At 40.1% G+C, this 24,381-nt stretch overlaps 1 protein-coding gene across 1 annotated transcript in view; it reads left to right on the top strand.

Moving 5' to 3' along the window:
• The first annotated feature begins 1,119 nt into the window (after window positions 1-1,119).
• LOC135234513 (potassium voltage-gated channel subfamily G member 1-like) overlaps window positions 1,120-24,381 on the top strand; it is an 87,853-nt gene continuing 64,591 nt past the window's right edge. The window contains exons 1-2 of the mRNA XM_064299192.1: window positions 1,120-1,295; window positions 1,667-1,797. The gene's annotated coding sequence lies outside the window, so the exon portion shown is untranslated. The remainder of the gene's footprint in view (window positions 1,296-1,666; window positions 1,798-24,381) is intronic.

Genomic DNA, 24,381 nt, shown 5'->3' with positions numbered 1-24,381 from the left:
ACCGAATATATCACTCCATAATTTCAGTAATATGTGTGAAATGTGTGAAGTATTATCTGCTGAGTGGTCACTCTCATCCATTGCATTTGCACTGCCTACCATTACAGCTGGGAATTTTACTGGCAACTTCAGTTAAACTGTCTTGCTTAAAGATGCAATGGCAATGCAAAACTTGGGATTCAAGACCTCACCTTTCTATTTACAAGACTATCCACTAATCCACTTCACCATACTGATGCCTGCCTTTTACTGAAGATTGTAGGATAGAGAAAACTCACATTGGGATGTAATGGGTTTCTGACTAACGGTGCACACCTCATGTAGGAAGGAAAGTTTCAATCCTCATGTTAACTTTTTTATAATGTTGGCATTATCAGTGCAAACTTATTTGATAAATGCAAGGTTAAATTGGAGTGTTAAACTTTATTTATTAATTTTAGGCTAGCTGAGCAGGGCTGATTACAGCTCCACTGCCACAAAGTTCCCATTGTGAAAGCTATCAGCACCCCTCCATCTGGTGACCTTATGAATTCAGCTCAAAAGTTAAAGTGACTTTAAAAGTAAATCCGTGAAATGGCTTCAGACTACACTGTATGGGGTTATTATGGTATGTATTAAGCATCAACAACAGAACAGGAAATCAATTGCATAGCAATATCCACTTATATCAGTCAACGCATTTCCATCTGTTCCTATGTGCAGATTGAATGGGTGGAGTTCAATTTATTACTGAGCGCCCTGGTAGCAGAAACATTGAGGATGAGGTTGAGGGTAACGTTATGGTGTTATTTTTGCAGTTTCCTAAAAAATTATGCAATTCAGAAGAAATGGGTGGCGTTTTTGAAAAGCTATGGCTACACTGGGACAATCAGTGCAAACACCCAGTGCTGACCATTTCACAAAACCATAAAACTTTCAGAATTATAGCTAACCAGAGTGTAACCCATGTTAAAATATTATATTGAGGAAATAAATATTTAGGTTAAATATATACAATTACTGTAACACTGATAGTAAATTTTTTCGACTACTATTAAAATTATGCCCATATAAATTAATTCATAATGTTCAAAGAAAAAGAAAAAAAAAACTAAAGTTGAATATATCCCTTTAAGACGCATCTTCTCAGTTCTGAACGTGATGGATGTAGATCAGACGTAATGGTATTGAAGACAAGCGGCATGAAAAACTTTGAAGCGATCGAAAAAACAATATCTTCTAAAATAAGTAATAGAAGTGACTACAACATTGAACCAAACAACAATGAAACACCATAGAACACACAAGACGAATCTGTGAGTTTTGTTTGTATTTCTTTTAATTAGTTGACCGCATGGGTGGTGACGAAGACGGTCAATATGTAGCCTAAAAGAATATAGAACACGAAATAAACGGTTAATGGTTACGTTTATAAATGAAAATAATTTCACGGCGTAATTTATTTCTATCGTGTTATGTTGTGCTATAGCCTCAATGATATGGTACAGCTAGGAAGAGTTATTGATACCGTCATGACGCCATTCCGATCTACATAATGTGTGGTTTTACTGAGTACCGATATTTTAGTTGCATATTGATATGGTTGTTTATATTTGTGTATGACCTGTTATGCAGGTGAGGTTATAGTTGCTGATATTAGAGTTGATCAAACTTTTTCTGGACCCAGACGTTGTTCGGCCTCTAAATGCCGCGCTGGATAAGACCGACACGACAGCGGAGGAAGGCAAGATGGCGAGCTACACCCAGGAACCCAAGGCTAAACTGCTTGAACCTGATACCTCACTGCCAGTGCGGTAGGTAAGTAAACAGTATCTACAGATCTGTACACAGGACTGTACATTGAACGGAGTTAACAGAAACGTAAGGATACACCACTGAAATGACATTTTTCCTTTTATTTTTTTATGATGAAATTATTTTATTGTTGATTGTTAAATGTTTGTTCAATGTGTATTGATTAGTGAGGTGAATTTTCAGTCCCATATTTATCTTACATTTAAGGGAAGAAAAAGGTTAATCAGAAGGATTCATTTACATGTGTTTAAGTGTTAAAAAGTTACTTACCTATTCACCTGAAAGAAAAGAAAAAGTACTTAACCTGAAAAAGGAAATAAATCTAGGAGAAAAACAAGTTTAAAATAGGCTGTTAAAGTAAAAGACATTGACTGATCTAATAAAATAGAAATCCTTATTTAGCTATTTAACACAAATATCAAATAGAACCTCTTACTAACATGACTGACTAATTAAATTGACTAACTGACCCACTGATAGAATTGATGTACCAATATACTGTGTAATTGACAATATTACTGAGTGTTTATTTCTACATTTATTTTGCTTAAGTGCCAGCTTTATTGTGTCTCTGGTCTTCTTTCTCTGCCATTACCACTTCCATCAGACCTAGACCTGGCCATTAGCATACTCAACATTGTGCTAGCCTATATATGGACACACGTGCTGCATAATTCAATGCAAATATCCGAAATATGGTTTATGGTTTTAATGGTTTCTGCAAATGTACAATCTCTTTACAATGGAATGAATGGGAAATGGTTTGGGATTTGGCAATTCTGTGAGGATACCCAGATTATGCGGTAATCCGTTATGCAATTAAGTGGATTCTGCTGTATATGTTTGATGTAGCTTCCACTGTACTGTATCTCTTTTCATCAGATTTTTATGGACAACCTGAGCTGCCTTATCTGGATAGCTAGCTTAGTTTCGGCGAGTGGGCATGGGGGTTTGGGCTGGGGTAGCACGGATCTGAGGTGAGTGATCAACACTAGTTCATCAATGCTTGATGACAGGCTGATATTGAGTGCCAAGCTGAGTGAAGTGAAATTACAGGTTGGTTACTGTAGATGGCGATAGTAGAATTTCTACCTCCAAGTCCAGTAAATCTGTTATTCTATGTAGCCGTTATGCTAGGTAGCTATTTTTCGCAATAAGAATTTGTTTGTTTTGTTATCTGATACACTTACTGCGGCCAGGAAGCCCTCGGCCATCCTCGATAGAAAGATGTAGCCAGGCTAGCCTTGTGTGTTCGATTACTCGTGGCTGGTACAGTTTGGGAGGAGTTAAGGGGTGGGGGTGGGGGCCAGGGCGCTTCCCACAATGCCAGTACAGTCTTGAGGTTTTTTTTCAATACAGATTTTATGCCTGATAAGAATTTCGAATGTGTGTTATTACAGTTATTGACATTATTTTAAATTAATATTTGGTTGATGTGTAATGATCAATTTATGTTTATTTCAACTATTTTCAGCCACTTTACAAATCATGATTAGCCTACTGTTATGCCTCCTTTAAATGTAAACCTGGCCCTCGTAATGATTGGCATGGGTTAATTAGAAGATGAGTGCAAATTAATTTCATTTTCAATTAGTGATCATCCAAAAAAAAAAAAAAAAAAAACACTGAAACCTAATTAAACTGCCTTTACTGGTCAAATGGAGTCATGGGCCAAAAGAAGACACTGTGGCTTTTTTCTGTAATTAGCTGTCACTAATTCATTAGCTTCCGGGGAGCTTGTGAAAATACTATCTGAGTGTGTGCTTTACATTTTATAATTTGAATCTTCTTTCCACATTTAGACGTTGATGAAGGTCTAAGACCAAAACGCTCGCTGTTTGAATTTATAATAAATTAAAATTCTGCTGCAGCCTCCTCTTTGGATTTTTTTCCCCTTTTACGCCGGTGTGTGGGTTTTTCCACACTTTTCCATTTTATAATTAGCAAAATACGCAGAAGCCGGGCCACGGCCGAGGAAGGACGGCAGATCGGCAGAATGCGAAGTAGCTCTGCGCGCGGGCAAACAGGACGGAGATGAAGGGAAGTGTGGGAGGCTCAGCGCCTTCACTTCCCTGGGAAAACACGCGGCAAGAAGGTTCCCGCCGCTTTGAAGCCTCTGGATCGGCGCCACGGGTCTTAACGACGAGCAGAGCGGTCACGGAGAAACGGAGCGACTGAAGTCAAACATCTGTTCTTAGGTGGTCGGAAGCAGTCGAGCGGAGTTGCTTGGATACACGCTAATGGAAACTTTCAAAGAGGCGGAGCTGAATAAATGCCTTCCCTTGTTTCGGTGAGAAAGAAGCAGGGAATGATTTCCACAGTTATCCTGGAAATATGTGTTTACGGCAGCAGGGCATCTGTGAAAGCCAGGCAAAGATGGGTCTGCGTTAACACAGGGTGTCAATCACACACCCATCAACATGGCACCAGTCACTCACCTATCAGTAGGGTGTCAGTCCCACACCTGTCAGTAACTGGGCATCAATCACACACCAATCAGAAACGGCATCAGTCATAGACTGTCAGTAATAGGACATCAAGCACTCATCAGTCAGTAACGGTATCAATCACAGACCATAAGTAACAGGACATCAGTCACAGGCACCCACCGCTGGTCACTGACCATCAATCCCAGGGAATTAATTAAAGTCTGTCAATCACAGGACACCATCATTTCTAGGTAATAAATTATATTTAGTTTTAATTGGTGTGCTACCCGATTTTTTGTTAACAAATTTGATTAAATTTATTGATTGAAAGCCCAAATTAACATTAACATGTATCAATGGATCTTTGGAGCCATCTGTTTCAGGAAGCAGTACAAAACTAAAGCAATACTACATCAGATGGTCACACTGACCAGTGAACAGAGGCATCAACCACAGAAGAAGAAAAGACACATTTCAGTCAGTAGAAGAACAACTAGTACCAATATTTAACAAAATGTCATTTATGCAACGATTTGAATTTTGAAATTTAGGTGAGTGGCTGATTTGATCTACTGAAATGTGATTTAGATATAGGCTCAATTTTGACCAGATAGTGATTTTGCGATGTATTCTGGCCTGTGAAATGGTTGTGCGAGAGACATGCATCTCAACCTTGCATTGTATCACAGTTGCATTTAGTTAATCTCCTGACTACCCTGTTGGGATTGACACTAACTCTGGTGCACTCAAGAAATGCATGATAATGTTGGTCTGTGAACTTTTCTAATTGTGTTCAGTATTTCTAAATGTTGAATTTAAGACCCAGATCTGGAATCACTTTGTGAGCTGAACTGGGTCATCCTGGTTGTTTCAGTAAGCTTTATTGTTCATACGGTTTAGATAAAATTTCATCTTATTCATACCATTTTTGGATAGGAGAATTACAGGTCCAGGTTTTGCTTGCAGAATGCTTTATGTAAATCTTTAATCAGATTTGTTTATATACAATTGCCTGGGCAATTAAAAAGAAAAAGAAAGATATTAGTGTTATATGATTAGCACGTGGTAGCCGAGGAGTGTATTGACGTCTGTTTCCTTCTGGTGATTGATTGCACAGCACTTTGTTTGGTCCATTCATAATATGTCAGTTGGCTGTAATGATACTTGAGTACTGTGAAAATCATTTGTAATTGTACTAAACTGAAACATTTGTTAACCACGCATCCGTGGTGGTTGGCGACGTCAGGATCCTTAGTGATTGCGTGTGGGTGTGTAACTGCTTTGCATCTTAAATCTAGGCCAGGGGTGCATAACTCTGGACCTGGATGGCAAATGTCAGATCAAGACATTATTAAGCTAATTAAGTAACCTCCAACTTCTCATTGGTAATTTGTACTTCTGATTTAAAACCTGCTTAGACATCCACAGATTGTGCAGAAGGCAGGTCAATAGGGCATAGACTGAATCAGTATTTGTTTTGAATTTTTATGTTTTCATACAGAAATTTTAAGCAGTAGGTTTTACTTTAAATGTGCAGTTTGACGACCTCTGCAATCATAAAAATGAGCTCAAGCTGAAGAGGAAAAAACAACTTAAGGACAAATGTTTATTGAATCTGCGCCAGATGCACTCTTACAGAGAATAATAATTTATTGATTTTCTCAGCCCACAAGCATATACCATTTATGAGCAGACGACAAAGAATAAGGCTGATTGACTACTTGTATTCTCAGGATGCTTCAAGGATTTCAACAGGAATGTCAAGCTTATTTTCTTCATGGAAAAAATTTTTTATGGAACTGAAATTCCTGGACCATGAGATTAAGCACCAAAGAAAAGACCAATATTAACAATGTGGACATGACCCGTCCCAGTTTTATTGTTTGACGCATTGTTTACACAAGCTGAAATTAAATGTGCATAACAGTTATATGGCTTTATTGGATTTAAAGCCGGAAATACACTGAGGTGACCACCGGCCGACTACAGTGGGGGGCGGGGCATTGGGGTACAGTCTGCCTGGTGTGTGCGTGTTGTGGGGTACAGTCTGCCTGGTGTGTGCGTGTTGTGGGGTACAGTCTGCCTGGTGTGTGCGTGTTGTGGGGTACAGTCTGCCTGGTGTGTGCGTGTTGTGGGGTACAGTCTGCCTGGTGTGTGCGTGTTGTGGGGTACAGTCTGCCTGGTGTGTGCGTGTTGTGGGGTACAGTCTGCCTGGTGTGTGCGTGTTGTGGGGTACAGTCTGCCTGGTGTGTGCATGTTGTCGGCTGTGGTGGGCCCTTGTAGAAGTGCAGTAGAGCTTTGATGTTGGGCTGAAGTGGAAGACAACAACAAAAGGTTGGGGTCTATGCAGCGGCACTTTCAAAACACACACACAACATTATAATTAAACTTGTTGTTATGACAAGCCCTGCTCATTGATTATGATTTTGCATCATTATGCATGTATCTGCTATTACATTTCACTAGCTACTTCCCCAGTTTGACAAACGTTTGTTTACCTATGAACGGCAGAATTAAAAATAGCAGAATTATCAGTAGCCGTTTTCCCAACCATGATGTGTGCGGTATCTGTAGTTTGTTTTCTGCTGTTGTATCAGAGGACTGACCAACTCTTCTAACATGCGAAACTGGGTAGGAAACAACTAGAGAACTTCTTGAAATCTGCAATACCTTTACCCTCCAGTTTGTGACTCAAATTCCTAAAGGTACCTTGTGTTTGTCACTGTAGCAACAATGGCTTAAACCACACGGAATGCCTCCATTCTTTCTTCGCCTTGAATGGGCTATTTCACAAAATGGCTACCTAGACCAGAAGTACGGTTTAATTTCTTCCAGTGTTGGGGTCGTCCTCAATCTTGACGAGACCAAATTATGTTGAAGATACTTGCGACCCGACTCTGCGCACCAGTATTCCCTTCTCCTCAATGTGCAACACACACACAAAAGGAGGTATGAGTTACTGCAGGCTTGGACACCCTCAACCACAGATCTGCCAGCCTCCCGTAGCAAGAGGATGCTCCCAGTATTACCATGCTGAAACACTAATATTTATTAGGTCTCTCTGCCTTGTAATGAAGGCATGTGCTATGGGTTGTGGCAGTAAAATTCAGGAGCTCTAGGCTGCAGCTGGGTTCTTCTCTTTGCCCTTACTGCTGATATCCCAACCCAGCTCACCGGTTATAATCTTTTATTTTTAGATGAGAAATGTCACACAAGCACCCATAAAATTTGAATGTTTTGTCAATAACCTAGCTAAAATGCTTAAATGATGAAGTCTAGCCAGAATACACACGAACACGGCGAAGATACATATTACTGCTTGTAACGTTTTAATTATTTGCGTTGTCATATTTTTGATATGGTTGTATTCACATTGGTTGTTAGAGACAACTGTTAGCCTTTGATAATAATGCTCAGTATATTTGTATTGGGCCCTAAATAGTTAGTATAAGGCCAGTTGTTCATGTACTCTGGACGGTGTTAGCGTAGTGGCTCATAGTGGCCTTTGTTAGAATTCATACCACTCACAATTAAATTGAGTGTCTTTCAAGAGGTTTGCGCTGTTCTCTAATGTGGACATTTAACATACTGTACCATGAGCTCAGCCATGTTATGTTTGTTGCCCTGGTATACCATGAAGCTAGAACATTGGCAACATTTTTCTGATGGTGGAATGCTTTATTGTAATCTTATTGTACATAATATGGGATAATATCACACATTCTGCATATTTGCATGGAAAATATTGAAATTTACGATGTGGAGATAAATGTATACATTTCTCTTGGAGTAATCGTAACTAGTAGCATTTGTAAAATGTCGTCCCATCCACATGCAACAAAATATTTAATGTTATATATACGTACTGTAGAGTTAGGCCTCCCCCACCTCCAAAATCCCAAATTTACCCCTGCCCTTAGAACACTATCGTGGTACTAGTAAGACTAGTAAAATTGCTGTGTACTGAAATCTCCAGTGTCTTTGATTAGAAAAAAGAAACAAAACAAAATTGACAGATTTCCCTCCTGTTTATGATGAACAAGGCAGGCTGTCCCATTTCATCATTCCATTTTGAATGCGTAATCAAGCTCTTTGCCTACAGACATGAAACCTCATCCAGACATCACAGTGAGTAATATTCAGGGAGAGTCGCATCATTAAATTCTGCTTTCCGTTCACTGGGCAGCAGTGTGGCGTGTCCAAGGAACATGGCTTCTAATGTAGAGGCTGACACTTCACATCCCTGATGGGAAAACCATGGCATCTAAGTTGAATTGGTTTAATAAAGATCCAGCTGTATAAATTGATAATATGTAAAAATGTGAGCTGTATAAATCGTTCTGGATAAGTGGGGGAACAGTATAATTGAATTCCATTCGGAAGATATTTTGATTTAGTTCATTTCAAAACACACTCTAACTGTAGTTTTGAACCTTATGAAGATGTTTAAGGTTAAGAAATCAATTTGAATAATGCCGAAAATGGCAGTAACCCATTTTTAAAAGAGAAAAAGTCATACTGTATACATGTATGTAATATCTTGCTGTTTCTGGTCTTGCTCTTTCATTTCAAGTAAAGGACACTGACTCATTCAGTTTCCTTCCAAATGTCAGTGTGCTTATCTATTGACATACTGTAGGTCTTAAATATAAAGAGGGTCCTGTTGTGCAAAAAGTGTAGTGTAGCTGAATGATGTTACCGCAAATGATTTGGGGGATATTCTCACCCCCGTCTGTGTTATGACTTTCATCATTTTTTGCTTTCTCCAGTATATATGTACTTCCAAAACGTTCTACCAAAGCACAGGTGTCACATTTCCACTTAAAATGTACTTTTCCCCACCCCAGTCCTCAGTTGGATTACATTAATTCATGCAGAAGTATTTTTCACTGAATTTGACATTTTAGTGATGGACAATGGTTGTAATATTCACTGCTATATTTTGGAAAAAACACAAGAAACACTGGAATATATGGTACCTCTGTTGATGAAAGACTATGCATGGCTCCAATGGTTTGGATCAGGTACTAACAGACTCAACTGATTACATTGCTGTTGCTTAGCGACGTGAGCTTCCCTTGCAGGAACCAAGAGCCATATGTGGGGGCCCACAGATATCTGAAAGCCCTGATTCATTAGTGTTGGACTGCTGCCTGTGTGATACAGACAGGGACAATATGGAGGAGAAGAATTCCCATTCAGAGAAAGGGGATCGATCTAGGCAATGGCCGGCCTTGAAACTCTGGCCTTGAAAGGTTCATAGCATTAACGAAAAGGAAAGCCTTGATGTATTCTGTAACTTGACATGAACGTATCTGCATCAGATGCAATTATGTATTTTTGTCAATGCTGCAGATTGATAATATTAAAATGCTCAAAACAGTGTCTAGCAAGCCACATAAAACCACTCATGTATTTGCATTGTCATTTAGCAGATGCTGTTGATCTCTAATCAGATAAATTTTCAAAACGGGAAGGTTAGGCTAAGAGCAAAGATGGTGCCTATCCATAATACATCCTCAGCTATCAAGGTTCTGGATTTGTTGAACCAATATGCAGTATAAACAGGTGAGTTTTCACTGTGTGTGAAGATAGATAGTGACTTGGCTGTCCTGACTGGAGCTCACTAATTGGCAGTCATGTATCATCATGTATTCTCTCATAAAGTTGTTAGTTCTGGTTCTGGATTCTGCCTGGTCAACTGTCTTTCGTTGCATATTCATAATATAGTAAGGCTAATTGGACTGTTGACAGATTTTAATATCATTGCACCGTCCACTGACCTAAACTTCCTTTTATTAACTATGCAGGCAAGTCCTACTCCGAGCAGGTCTCTTTCAGAGGAGCCTTGCTCCTTGCAAAACATGAAGAATTTTTTTTTAGAGATGGGAAAGAAAAATGTACGTAAGTTAAAACAATTGTTGTTCCATGAATACATTTGCATGCAATGCTGGCCTTATCAGCGTTACATTGACAAACTTAGAGCTGGACGTTCGATCTTTGAAACCTTTTCATTCATCTGAGGTGAAGTTGTGTCTATGAGAGGAGTGTTTTCCTCCCAGTTGCGTGAGATCATTATCCACAAGACGACTATAGGTACTGATCGCGTGATTCAAATTAGAACTGGGCGCGAACACAGAGTTCTTTGGAAGAGGAGTGAACTCTCTTAACACTATCTCCCGAATTGCTAAGAATGGCCACGCCATTAGACAAAGCATTCGACTATGTTGGGAGAAAATATTTCAAATGAATCTGGCAAGAGTATTTGAAAGTGTCCACTTCTAACCTCACACATATTAGTGGAGGAAAAAGAAAGTCCTTTACTGAGAACGGACAGTTCAGTGGGACAGAGCTGTTGTTTGCGGCAAACATTTTCTTCAAGATACATTTTAGGAAATGACACAATATTTTAGTGCCTTACTAACTAGCAAGGAAAGGTAGCTAGCTAATGCCAGACAGCATGAAGACCTCATTTTGATTGTGAATATAATGTTAGCTAGATAGCTTATTTGTTAGGTAGTTAATATAAGACATAGCAAACACACCAGTAGATCCACTAGCTAGCTATTCAGCTATATTAATACTAACATACATTGGATAAAATAATAATAATAAAGCCACCTATCTGAATTTGTTAACAGCACTGCCAACTCTACCAACTGCCTCTGCCAACAGCCTCCCTAATGTTTCCAGGCTACAGTACCATGGACAAGTACTTTCTCCCTTCCTGATTTCCCCTATTATTGCATATTTGTCTTACAAAATTATTTCAGATCTTTACAGAAAATGTAACATAAGACAGGGAAACTGAGTAAACACAAATCACATTTTTTCACAAAACACATGTCCCAAGTGCAAGGTGACTGCAAAAATGAAGCAAAATGGCGATGCGTTGATGATGTCACTTGGAAAAAGTGCATATCCCTTTAAAGTTTTCTATTTGAACCATTTCAGTCTTGTACGATTCATGACAATACAGGTTTGAGTTTCACCTCACATTGCAATGCTCCATCATGGAAATGTGACCTTTTGTAGCTGCTGTCACAGATTGTGACGTCTGCCCCACCTCCAAGGCCAGAATTTCCCAGGGATCACCTGGCGTTGAAAAGACGGGCGAAGTGACTTATTGACATCTTCGTAATGCTGAGGGACTCGTCAGCCGCTTAATTAAGCAGTGATGAATCCGTGTCTCAGAAAACGAACGCGTGGCTGTAAGACATCAATTTCCCGCTAACAACCTCTCCCTCACACCTGGGATCATCTTCAGAAAGCGCGCACTTCCCTGCGTCTCCCTCACCAACCAACAACAAACCGGGCTGAATCGATCCAGCATATGATTCAAAATTCTGTACATGCAGCCAAAGACTTTGCGGTGTGAGTCTGGCCTGCAATGAGACCTACAGACTTACAGATTTAATGTTTCACCAGCTGTACTCAAGATTCAATCGCACCCAGACACGTGTGTGTTCAGGGATGGGCAAATGTAAATTGTGTCTTTTTAAAATCCCAAGTAACTCCAAAATAAATGGTATCTGTGAACTACAATCAAAATGGTGGAGTCTTTGGTTGATTTGCAGGTAGTATAGAGATTTTTTTTTAAAAAGTGGAAGTGTGTATATTTGAAGAGGTGGCCACCTCTGCGTGTCCCGGCAGGGGCATTTTTCCCTTTTCTGTGCGAAAGCTGAAGGTCACCAGCGCCCGCGTTGTGGAAACTGGGATGAATCGGAGGAGTGGTGCCACTGCGGGGACTGTGAGCGTCGAGCTGTAATGCAATGCCTTCCGTTCTGCCGGATTACGGGCCTTTGTCCACACTGCGGACTCCTGACGGGAAAATAGATGGGAGGACGCGAGCCGCGCTCCCGCCCCGCTCCGTCCCCTCCCCGGGCGCTCGGCCACCTGTGCGTCCGTGCCGGCAGCCGGGGGGGAGCGCGGCGGAAGCCCGGCGCGTTCATTACCGCGGTAATGATCGGAGAGCGCCCAGAAACCACCGGCACGTAGTCATTAGCGCCGCGATGACATTAGCTATTAGTGAAGCCATGCAGTCATAATTATAAAGCAGGCTGCCCTTCATTCAGGAGCCTCTGGATCTTGAATAGCGAGACGCACAGAGGAAGACGTGGAGGAAGAAAATGTCCAACTGTGTCCAAGGGTTGCTTTCTCTTCAGTCTTCATTTATGAATTTTTAGTGATATACCGCAACGCAAGTCACCAAAACGATATCATAGCAGTGCGGTGATGGCGTATTCAATGTGCATAGGTAAAACAGGCACAATTTTTTTGAAATGTGTTTACAGTATATCTTGAACATTTCACTGGATTTTTTGGGTTTATTTAAATAAATAAAAATGCTCAATACCAAGACATGTCATTTAAAAAGATTTAGGCTATTAGGGCTATTTATTCAAAAATTAATGTACAGTGCTGTTATAATGCAAAGCATCACACTCGGATGGCCAGAACAAGGCTTAGATGGGAAGTGGTTTCCCTGGAGTTTGGTTTTGGCTTGTTTGCTCAGGCTGCGTAATGAGCACAGTGCTGTGTGATTACAGCTTTTTTTGAAGACTTGGCAGCGCCTCCATCACTTTGTTTTCATGCCGTTGAATTATCGCAGTGCCCTCAAACCCCCGCAGTGCCGGCAAACCTTCATCTGCAAGCGCGAGCTCCCAGGGCTGGTTCTGCGACTCGCTCTGACTACTGCGTGGGAACTTTCATTACATGCCACCTGATCTGGCTGCTAATGTAGTCATTTACAACATTCCGTCGTCTGCGTTGTAATGCCTTTCTCTTCAGTCCAAATCTACCGATCTCCCTAAAATTACAACAGCAGTATTTTTCTAATGATCTCAAAATGCTAACTGCAGGGGTTGATGGGTACAGCAGTTCAGCCAGCTGAAACACTAGGTTCCAGTATGTAGATGGGCCCCATGGTCTGATATGGAATCTGATGTTCAGGGTAACTTTCATTAATGTTTATTATGTGGGGCTTGCATGTCAAATGAGAGACTGCATTTGAATGAAATATAAATGAGCTTCCAAAAAATATTAAGCTGCTATAAACATGTTTAATTTAGGCCTGTGATGCTCCACCTGTCTCTCCCAAACCTGCGGGAACACTGGAGTCAGATGAGGGTTGACCGCTATTCCCGCTTTAGCAGTTATTTGCGTGTGCCGTGACTAAATAGTAAATGTGATGGAGCTTCGGCAAAAGTTGCTGGCACCAGTGAAAAACAACAGAAAAGTCTGAAATGGCAGGAATTCAGGAGTCAGAGATTTAATAAATTAACCAGTTTCAAAAAGTGCAGCTTCCAGTCGAGAATGAAATCAGTAGTGAGACTAATAGGGCTCTGAAATATGACTAGGCCCTAAATCGCTTGTCATGGCAAATAGGAATCATAATAATAATCATAATAATGAACTAAGTAGCCTTCTGAAAACCTTTGACTGTATAAGCACCAGTGTACTCAAATCAAAATGGAACGTTTTGTTCGAAATGACCCATTTCTATGAAGAGAGATGAGTCTCAATATTGCGTGATCCATAAATAACAGACAAGTCACAAATGTGTTTTACTATCACCAAACAAATATTTCAGCTTGTGTCTTGTAAATTGTCATTGAAATGACAGCCAGCTATTTGTGTGTTGATTGGTAGATATTTGTGTGAATTGGAGCGTGAGGAAACTGAGAAAAAAAGTTTCAAAATCAACAGAGGAAACTCACAAACTTACGCCACTGAATCCACACGTGTCTCTCGATCCACAAATGCTGTTTCAACACTTCACAAGCCTGTTTTACATTTGAGAATGTCTTATTGTAAAAGATATGCACGGAAATTGTGCATTATTTGGTTTTTATATACAAAGTATGAGGTATTTTTGCAGAAGGGAAAATATGTATCCACAACTATGGATACATGTATAAATCAGTGCACATGCATTTAAATGACAATTAAGAAGACACAAGTTGAAAGTATATTTTGTGGATCTCTTTAAAGGCAGACAATGGAGAAATTGTAACTGTTCGTGATCTAAGATCGCCATATCGCACAGCCCTTAGCGTACACACGGTGAAGATCCGCTCATGCCATGAAGAGAACCACGCTCGTGGGGAGGCACCGGGCCATAATGATGGCCTTTCTGATCCAGGATCCGCCATGGACATGCGATAGTCTTTCATTGCTGATGGGAAAAATAGCATATTATTAAGTGCTATTATGTTGTGCCTCTGGCTGGGAGATTTAAGCCAAAAAAAAAAAAAACGAGCTAGATCATGCCAGATGTATTAATGGGGATGAAATTGGTTGTTTTTGTTTGTCAGCCCAAAACATCTGTGCCCAGATTGTGTCTTCGCTCATGCAGACAAGCCACAGAAGTTAGATCTTTATTGTGTTGAAATATCTGGGTACCACAGGAAATTTCTAACAACGGTGCCCAGGCTTGTTTTTCCCTTTTCTGCAGCTTCTTTTCGGTGACTTCTTCATGTGTGCCCTCTGGTTTTTGGTAAATATTATCTTCACAAAATACAACATTTCTTACAAAGAAATATCTGTCAATTGAATGCAAGCAAAAGGGAAGCCAGTCTATATGTATCAAAGGAAAACTACACATGACATTGCGTTGATTCCTCAACTTGCAAATCATCCGCTTTGTGACTAAACCAATTTGAGTGCTAGTTGTAATTTCATTTGTAAATGAACCAATCCGCTTAGGCATCGATGACATGGGCAGCCAAGAAGGAAAGCATTGAGAGCAATGGGAAATTTCCCTGTACCTATTCCTGCCTTGCGCAGATTGCTTTGAGGGACAGCGTGCCGTTTTGCATACTGATGACCCATAACCGCTGAGCGCCACCCCACCCATTAGTGGTTTCTGCATCTCTTTGTTAAGAGATTCCGGTCTTATTTGTCCATTAGTAGTCATTAGGATCCTTCTCTTAAACACTTAGAGGAAAAAAAAAATATTTAGACCATGCACAATCACAAAAAAACTAAAAGAAATGTTGGTTAGATTATGTTGGTTAGATGGTGGTACAACTTTCAGAAGATACTCCATTCTCTAAGGAGATCGCACAATGATGTTTAGTCCTTCTTCTGGAAAGCAGCAAGGTCTGCAGGTTTTTCACCTTAATATCAATCAATATCTCTCTCCACTGGGAGTTCTTTTACCTCTTGTGTTTGCTGTTTGGGGGTTCAGGCCTGGTGTTTTGCTCTGTTTGGTCTTTTTGCTCTTTCTTTCCTTTTTTCTTTTTGCTGCTCTGTAAAGCGTCTTTGTAACAATACTCTGTAAGAAGCGCTATACAAGTGAAATTGAATTGAATTCAAAATTGTGATCCAGGAAGGGAAGGTTAAGTGGGGAATATACTTGCTGAAGAAATAAATATGGCTAGCTCTTACAAAATGAAAGATGCAGAAACTCCATGTTGACTTTGGCCACTGCATTGTGCACATCCCTGCTGTGGCCAGCGTAAATGAGATGTAAAAATGTCACATGGGTGGCTGTGTTGGCTGCATCCCACCTCCTCGTCTGCCTGAGCTGACGAACATACCATTTCCTCTTTCTTTCTTGCTCTTTCAGCAGCGCTGAATAAACTAAAGGGACTTTGAAATTGTCGACGTCCATCTGTCAAAGTGTCTGCTCCATGGCCATTTTTGTTTTCTGTTTGGGTGTGGCAAGTGTTGTCACTTCCGTGTTTCCCATGGTTATCACGACCAAATCTGCGCCACCCACTGGCATCGAGTGTCACTAAACAAACAGTTCAGAGCTGCAGTGTGTATGCACACATTTGTATGCTGCGCTATGTTCGGCTATGGTTCAATTTCAGCTGAGGTCACCTTATCATGCATACTCTCACCTTTAGTCTGCATGGTACTCACCACCGTGTCACTCAAATGCATCACCTCTGTTGAATGGGTACCCCTTCGAATTGACCATGATGCTCCAATGGGATGGGACTGCAGTTACAATTAAGCATTCTAACCTGGGGGAGAAAATAAATCTGTCAGAAAATCCAAAACACACTATAAGAGCTCAACTCAACAATTATGTTTGTGGCTATGGAAACTACTCCACAGACATTCCACAAGTCTACCAAGTACACCTGGCTACCAAATGAGACCCTTTCAAATCTTGTTGCGATATGGTTTTTTAAAAATCCATTATGAACTTTATTTTTTGTGTGACACTGGTTTCCACTGGCACTGGTTTGCACTGATGAAAGAGAACAGAGAACACTCATATCAGGTGTTGAGTCCATTGCCAGAGAAGAGCGAGGATTTGGCACATTGAACTTTATTCACTGTGCCATTGTCATTTATCAGTCACTGAAACAACTGGCACTGAGGTGTTACCTTTTTGAGTTACATAAGTACCATGTTCAAGGATGAATCAGTACTTGCAACAGCCAGACTTCAATCTGGAACGAATGTGTTTGAAACTAGCACACTGAACTGAGGCTTTCTTTTCACACTCTGGCAAGCACCTAGATTAATGCCCCTCTCAGAGTAAACTGGTTTTCTAATGTGTACAGAAGCAGTAAATTGCACAGAAGCATCCCACCTGCCAGACTGATTTGAATCTGTGCATGCGGCAGGCTAGCCTGCAGTAGGGGATGAATAGCTCAGATCGTTAATCATTGAAAATCTGACAGTTGCCATAATTGTGGGGACCTCACTGCAAACGGACAGCCTATGGCAGAACATGCCACATTTTCCCTATGAAATACTAGATAAACTGCGATGAATTGACAACCTGTCCCCACCCCTCGCTTTTGTAGTTTATCACCTGCTTCAATAGCTTTTAGTCTGATCATTCAGTTTATGGAAAAATAATAATTAGTAGTTATATGAATAATTATTCTTTTTTTTTGTTTGTTTTTTTTTGTTTTTAATCATATGGTTGTCTGTAATGGTAATTTATTTTTATTTTATAATTTATTATTGTTAAACATAGTTATTGTTTGAAAGTATAGTTATTGATTATTTTTTAATTTCAATTCTCTGAGCATATTTCCACCAGGAACTATGCTGTTTTTTCTATACATTATAAAGCAATGGTATGTCCTATTGACACGGCTCTATGATATTGTTACTCCAATAAACCTATTTTTATAATGTAAGATGATATACCTGAACTGATACTTCTAGTTTTGGGGATATACTCCAGTAAACACATTTTTAGTAAGAAAATGTTTTTTTTTTTTCTCAAATAATAGGGCCTACCAACTAATCTATATAATATCCAGGCTAAGCTTGACATTTATTGATAGGGACAAGTCTTGTGAACAAAACCTGTGTTTCATTTGTAAAACCTGTGGATGGTGAAGAGCATCAAAATCATCTTAGGGCTCAAAGAGTTGATCCTGAATTTGATCAGTGTATTCTTTAATTGTTTATCAATTGTTTAATATTTTTCCCATAGTTTAAATTTAATTTAGTTTTAATTTACCTTATTAATTATTAATTAATTGGTAATTCTTATATTTATTTGAGCAGCACGGTGGTGCAGTTGATAGCACTGTTGCCTCACAGCAGGAAGGTCGTGGGTTCGAATCTCGGCTTGGGGCCTTTCTGTGTGGAGTTTGCGTGTTCTCCCCGTGTCCGCGCGGGTTTCCTCCAGGTACTCCGGTTTCCTCCCACAGTCCAAAAAGACATGCAGGTAGGCCGATTGGAGTCTCTAAATTGCCCATAGGTAGGAGTGTGTGAGTGAATGGTGTGTGTGCCCTGCGATAGATTGGCAGACCTGTCCAGGGTGTCTTCCTGCCTCTCGCCCAGTACACGCTGGGATAGGCTCCAGCACCCCCCGTGACCCTGACCAGGATAAGCGGGTATAGATAATGGATGGATGGATGGATATATTTATTTGAAGCAAATTTCATGACTATAATTTAGTTAAGGGCGCATAATAGCAGAAGTCTATTGCTTAATAGCCTGTGTCAGTGCATAATAGCTTCTCAGTCAGTGTATAGTTGTCATAATTGTCAGGTGTTCTCCTTCTAAATTTATATGCATAGGAAATGGAACACATCAATTTAAAACTCATTATAGAAGCTAACTGTAATCTAAATGGTTTGGAAAATCTCATGCATAGAACAGACCTGTTTCACTAATTCACATGTTACTTTTATCTTTCAAAAGGGTTAATTGGAATGACATATAATTATGAGTGAGATAACAGATCCATTATTTATCAAGGATCTTATCTACCTTATCAGTATTTCTCAGTTGAATATGTATTCAGTTCAGCTGGCCTGCATGCAGTGTTTGCAATTTACTGGATCTTTCCTGACAGGGACTGGAGTGAAAAGGAATGACTGCAGTACAACGTTAAATGGTGATAAGTTTGCATATTTTTTTTTTTTGAAAGACTAAAATGTCTGGTTATGCGATTATACACATTTGACAACCATCCCAAAAGCAGCTGCACACACAAGATAATGAAACGTAGAGAAATTTTGATTAAATAATAACAGTTTAAAAACAGACATAACTTAACAGATCATCAGTAGGGTAATTCCAAGATCAATGAAAAGTGTACCTTTGAATTTTCGGAAGAGACTGCATTGTGTACTGTCCCCGTAACTAAAGACTGCACTGCGTGCTGGGCTGCATGTGGAAGAACTGTGCCCTTGATTTCAACTCATGACTGGTTCCTGGGGGAAAACTTCATTTGATGGAATCAATAGCCCTCTCTGAACAGGGCACAGGTGTTAATCATAGGATAAGTAGAAAGCAAAAGGATCCACATCAATGGAAATTGAATGTTAAATCAATTGACCAAGCCCTTAGCGCCCGGGTCATATTGATTGGTTGACAGACTTGCGTTGGGTGGTGCAGTCATTCACACGGTAAATTAAGTCCATTCTTTTTTTGTATCTTTTTTCCCAAGCTCATGTTAATGTTGGGATTCTCAGATGACTGGAAACACTTAATTGGTCTTTGCAAAGAAAAAAGAGAATAAGGAAATGAAAGATTTTGACTTCCAAGTCACAGCTTCATGCAACTGTTAAAACACATTTTTCCTCATTAAAGTTTTACAGATACTGGCTAGGCTGTATCTGCTCATTGTATTTTTAAAAATTAGTTATTCTTTTTACCACTGAAATGGTGGCTAATTATCTATCATCGGCCCTGTTTTCAAGAAGAGCTCTTTAACCAGCGTGTGGTTGGCGGAGTAGGGTTAGGGCAGCCAAACTCGCACAGCTGTTTGTCCCTGCTTGTACTGCACATTATTGTCACATGCAGCAGCTCCTCCCAACAGTTCTTTCAGCTCCTTCGCATGGCAACAAAGCCGTGTCCATAGAAACGGTTTAAACTTAGAATTTCATTTATTTTTAGCTCCGAATGGCGGACGGGCAGTACCGGTCCTGGAAGGCACTGACTCTTGCGCAACCTTGCGGCTGATTGTCTAATTAAATGGCAACCTTTGATTCCAGGTTGTCACCTCACCTGCTAGCACAGGTGTGAACTGGTTGTTGGTTGGTAAGCCCTTGCTGAATTTGCTGGCCTTCAGCTTCAGCTCATGAAAACGGGAGCTGCTTCCTTTCTTGGCTTGAGCTTACCGTAGATAAAGTGAAAAGTGTGCTGTGATTAGGAGAGTATTGAGGCCAGGGTTGTTAATCATCATGCATTTTTCTGTGAAGTACGGGATGCTGGCTTTAATGTTCAACAGTCAAATATTCCCATTAGCGGCTGTCTGTGTAGCCTTTGATCCAGTTTACAATGACCATAGTGTTCCAGATTCAAAGATACCGTTTTCCATTTTTAGATCAAAGCCTCCTCAATTAACACACACATTTGCAGGCATTGCAGCAGTTTCTATAAGAAAAGCAGGATCTTCAGGGGTTTTTTATGTAGCGAGACCATACTGGACAATTAATTAGGATTCATGTCACAAAACATTTCTAATTTTCAAATATGATTTCATGTTTAACTATGCAGTAGTATAATTTATTTTATAAGGCCTTGTGCGCCGCTTGTATTGTGCTTGTGAAACTGATTTCGTTCCAATTAGTGAGAACGTTTAGACTGCACCAAGGTGTGCGACACTGAAAATGAAATGAAATTTAAACGGACTTACTCTATCTATGTTATCTGCTACATGCCATACAAAGTCAAAGGGGTAATCTATGGCCAAGTCCCAAACCAGTCATTAGTGCTTTGGGATGAAAAGTGACTGACACACCTGGGACAAAGCCATCCTGGGAAATTAAAGACAGTTTTTATTGGTCTGACTGGGAATTAATCATGGTGACTGTAGCATGGCAGAGACCAGGCTGGCTTTTACTGAACCTACACAAGAACACTCTTTTTCTGACTGCATTCTGTGCTCTGTGTTAAATCCGGTTACACACACACACACACACACACACACACGCACACATTCATAGGTAAACATTTAAAATATAGTTGTCATGTAAATGACATGAGAAAAGCGGCACAACAAAGTCATTGGGAGTGTCTTAAATGAGGTGACGTGGTCTCTGCAGGGGAGCAGTGAGGACAATACAAACTCAAAGAAGAAATGCAGAGCCAACTGGCAAAGCAGGACCCGGTGGGTAGTGGAGAAGGAAGGTTCAGGGCATCAGTCTCTGTGAGCTCCCCAACTGACGAGGAAAGGACTTATTTATTTGAATCATTTCTTATTTATTATCAGCATATTATTTTTGAAATTAAATTTGCCACCCAATTCAGGGCTGTATATATCCAATTCCCACTCAACCAACTGAAGGGGAAAGGACTTATTTATTTCAATCATTTTTTATTCATTATTAGCCTATTATTTTCTAAATTGAATTTGCCACCCAGCTCTGGGCTGCATATGTCCAATTCCCACTCAGATCTGGAAGGTCCAACTGCCTGCAACTGCAGCCGCGTTCCATGCGCAAAGCACCCTGCCAACTCAGGAGAGCTGGACATCCACGGTTCTCCTCCAAAACACGTGCTGTCCGACAGACGGCTACTTCTTTTTGCGCCATATGAGGCTTTGACATGCAGTCAATGAATGCCCTTATCAGCCACCAGGAGTCATCCAAGAGTGACGATACGCGGATCCCTGTCCAACTGAACCCTGCCTTACCCTGGGTGACATAGGTGCAAATTGTACATTGCACTGTAGGCACTTCCACTCTGTTGGCACTAGGGCTGAGAAACGATTGGACATTTTAATGTTATTTGAATTGTAAAAAAAAAAAATAGAAGGTATTCGAGAGTAAAAATTAATTTTCAAATACAAAAGGAAAAAATTGCAGCTGTCTTCCTGTCAACTTGGGTTGTGTTAAAAATAATTATTGAATTTTAGCGCCTCCTCTGTTTAAGACCTCTCTGCTGGGTTATATACGGTTATCGTTGCTGTCATGCTAGACAGGGCACTTTCATTTCATTCCTGGTTCCTCGGTGCAATTGGAACGCGTCTTTTCTTCCAGAATATAGTGAATAAAAAGAGATCTGGGGCCGCATGTCTCAAGTTTGCGTAGAATCCGCACTAAAGATATGCGTTCACATGTTTCTGCTTTTCTCCATACAGAATTCGGTTCTCAGATTTACTGTACCGAATACCATGTACACCTGTTTCTCATGATAAATCACAGCATCCAGATGAAATCAGCATAGATCGGGAGGCTGACATAATTATCTGTCCATCAAGTTAGCTGGCATAATTATCTGTCTATATTTTGTGGAGCAATGATCTGCAGTAATTTCATAGCTGCGCCACGCAGTGAGGAAAGAATTAATTAAATGTGGACAATTAAAACAGACAAACAATAATTTGCTTCATTGGAGTCAAACATTAGGCCATCACACAGTAAGAAGAGCAAAATAATCAAATGTTGAATTCTCTTATGCCTGATTTTTTCCGTCACCAGTACTAGTCGCCAACTAGACTCAATCTCTCTGAAACGGTAAAGTATGAGGAGAGTATGCACATTCTCACGTCAAGTTTTTTTTTTTTTTTCATAAATATTGTTGTCAAATCCTCACACTCGGATCATATCAAATTGAAAACCTTGGTGTTAGCCTCTCAAGCAGCGAAGGGAACTGGTCTGTTATATCTTCTAAAGATCATCAGACCCTACAATCCAGCCGGACCTCTGTTCCGCTACATCTGGACGCATGCCATCCCCCCACCCCCCATGTGCGTGCACTGCTAGGGGACGCTTCCTTGTCTGTTCTGTCTCACTGTTGATGGAATGAGCTTCCCACTGCGGTCAGACTGCACAATAGCCCTCTAAGCCTCATGAGCCATCTTCTTCGTTTTTGTATTTCATTTTGGGGTATAGTTGTAGGTATAGCTGTGTTGTCTGTATGGTGGTATTTACCTATGTTTAACATACTAATTGTTTTGCGTGTATGTGTGTGTGTGTGTGTGTGTGTGTGTGTATGTTCAATACATATCTAAACCTTCCTCCAACCTGCACAACACAAGTAACTCATTGCATACACTACATTGTTGTTATGGTTACCTCATGATTTCATCGCTTGCCTGATTGCAATGTTAAATATACATTTTTGAAACTTCAGGCCCTGATTAATGGTGAAATTACTGTGTCCATTCAGCATTAAGTCCTCAACAGGAAGCCATAAATCTACATGATAATTAGAAAGTTTTTATGAAGTATACCGTGAAAATAATTGTTAATGGACATGTACATAAGCATTATATATAAATGTGTATACTTATACACACGCTCACAATCTGTGTATATGTGTGTGTGTGTGTGTGTGTGTGTGTGACATACTCGCATATATATATGTGCATGTCTGCTCATCATAGGAAATAATATTATAATATTAATATAATATAAAGCAAAGCTGCAGGGAGAGTGGAACATGGGATATTGAAATCCATTTGCATAAAGTCAAAAGGTTTCCTATGTGCTTTGGAGAGTTACTGGCGTAGGTATGTTATAAATATGGGGAAATTATACACTTATAAAATTATATACTTTCCCTGCTAATTTAAGATTTTCATCCTCATCAAAATTCATCACATTAACTCAGGTAATTAGAGTATTTCCCATCAGACTCCACGAAGTTTGCCTTCTCAGCACAGAGCCCTGGCCTGTGCAGTGTGTGTGTATGTGTGTGCGTGCACGCGTGCATGCGTGGGCTGTGTTATCCTGCTCCTAGCACTCATGCAACAAGCACCTTTAAGGTTCAGTGGCTTGGCACGCAACTTAGCTCTTTCCCATTTCCTGATGCAGGCCTGATATATAGGCAGAGGCCCCTATGTCTTCAGCAGAGATCTTGCAGGACCTCTCTGGCTCATTTTTGTCATTTTTGTTATTTCTAGTCCTCAATTTAGGGATGTACTGTGTGGTTGACTGTGTCCTGTGTATTTTGTGTTAGAAATAAATGGCCTTAAGTCATTGCTTTCATCCAGTTTGGGTGCTTCTTTGTTCAAACACTGCCCCATATGGTGGCTTCATCTGAAGCCAAGCCATAACAGCACAGCACCGGAAAAGTTTGTAGAATTAAACTGAAACAACTAGTTCTAGTAGAGCCAAAAATGTAAATTTTTATTTTCTAAAAACCAAATGGCAACCCAGGCATCCTGTACAATGGAAATGGTAATGTGAAGAATGGCCATGCTGGTCTTGTGCTGGAAATTTAACACCCGCTTTTCCCAGATTAAGTAACAGATCCAATTAGGCCTACCTTTGCCACAATTACCATCACCCATGATAAATCAGCCGTCAAAGGTCATATTTATACATTTCCATTCTCTCCTTCTATATTATTTCTGTGGTCCAACATCAGAATGCCCTAAAATAAATATGCATTAACCTAAACACACAAATTTTAAGGAAGCCACATTTCTCTTGCTTTACCAGTGCAAACCTCTGGTGCAGCACCTTAGTAAATATGGAAAAACATTATTTGTCTCGTTAGTGTCTATAAAAGTCCTGCAAATCCTTAGTAAATATGGCTGTTGACGCTTCTGATCCAGGACAGACTGAGACATGCAATTTGAAACGTAGCAAGTAGGAATACTAATACTAAATACTAGTCTTCACTGATAAAAAGTGTGAAAAACTTGTGATGTGTATAAACAGCAAGGCAAAGGAAAATACATTCTGACCAAATGGGACAGCAGCAAATTTAGTTGCCCATCTGGAAAAGGTTCACAGAAGGGCAACTAAATTGGTTCTTGGTGTGAAAAATA

The sequence above is a fragment of the Anguilla rostrata genome, chromosome 11 (genome assembly GCF_018555375.3).
Source record: "Anguilla rostrata isolate EN2019 chromosome 11, ASM1855537v3, whole genome shotgun sequence".
Lineage (NCBI taxonomy): Eukaryota > Metazoa > Chordata > Actinopteri > Anguilliformes > Anguillidae > Anguilla > Anguilla rostrata.
This window is presented reverse-complemented; position numbering and strand designations above follow the sequence as displayed.